Source organism: Gossypium hirsutum, chromosome A01 (genome assembly GCF_007990345.1).
Source record: "Gossypium hirsutum isolate 1008001.06 chromosome A01, Gossypium_hirsutum_v2.1, whole genome shotgun sequence".
In the NCBI taxonomy this organism is placed as follows: Eukaryota; Viridiplantae; Streptophyta; class Magnoliopsida; order Malvales; family Malvaceae; genus Gossypium; species Gossypium hirsutum.
The window spans coordinates 106,673,070-106,674,078 of NC_053424.1; the positions used below are offsets into that span (position 1 = coordinate 106,673,070).

At 34.0% G+C, this 1,009-nt stretch overlaps 1 non-coding gene across 1 annotated transcript; it reads right to left on the bottom strand.

The window, feature by feature from the left end:
• Nucleotides 1–902: 902 nt before the first annotated feature.
• LOC121207874 (small nucleolar RNA R71) lies at nucleotides 903–1,009 on the bottom strand. Its single transcript, XR_005902984.1, has one exon. It is a non-coding gene; the product is annotated as a small nucleolar RNA R71 (small nucleolar RNA).

Genomic DNA, 1,009 nt, shown 5'->3' on the forward strand with positions numbered 1-1,009 from the left:
TAGATAATTTGCATTTAGATTAAAATTGAATTAGGGATCACTCTTTGCATCTAGTTAATTTAATCATCACTATGGAGTTTTTACATCAAATTGTGAACTTATAATTTTGCAATTAATCGATTAAGCTTATACAATCCCTGTGGAGACGAAAACTCATTTTTACTTACTTATTACTTGAACGACTGAGTACACTTGCACAAATCCCGTTACAAGTTTTTGGCACTGTTGCTGGGGACTATTGCCTTAGTCATTCTTTGGGAAATTATTTTTTGCAATTTGGTTTTAATTAAATTTCTAAAAATTACTAATTTATCTCTATTCTTTATTTGTGATTTATTTTTCAGGTGTTTATGAGCATAGATCGAATCATTGATCTATTACTTGTAGACCCTAATATTGAGTGAACATTTAGATTTAGAATACACGAGAGGTTTACTCAAAGACAAGTTGAGATGGATCTTGGAAATCAAAATGATAGACAAGGTAATAGAGTTAATCATGTGCACAACCCAATCCTTATCTCGAATGATAGGGATCATGCCATAAGACAATATTTTGTGCCACTCTTCAATGAATTAAATTTGAGAATTAGGAGGCCAGATATCGAGGCACCCCAATTTGATTTGAAGCTAGTGATGTTTCAAATGCTCGAAACGGTGGGCCAGTTCAGTGGTATGCCTACAGAAGATCTACACTTGCACCTTCGATTATTCATGGAGGTGAGTGATTTGTTCAAGATAACTTGTGTGACTAAAGACATACTGAGTTTGAAACTGTTTTCGTACTCATTTTGAGATCGAACACGAGCATGGCTAAATTCATTGCCACCAAGTTCAATATCTACTTGGCAAGAATTACCAGAAAGGTTTTTGGTAAAGTATTTTCCACCGAGCAAGAACACAAAATTGCGAAATTAGATAACTACTTTTCAACAATTAAATGATGAGTCCTTATACGAGGCGTGGGAAAGATTCAAAGAATTCATTCGAAAGTGTTCTCATAATGGGAT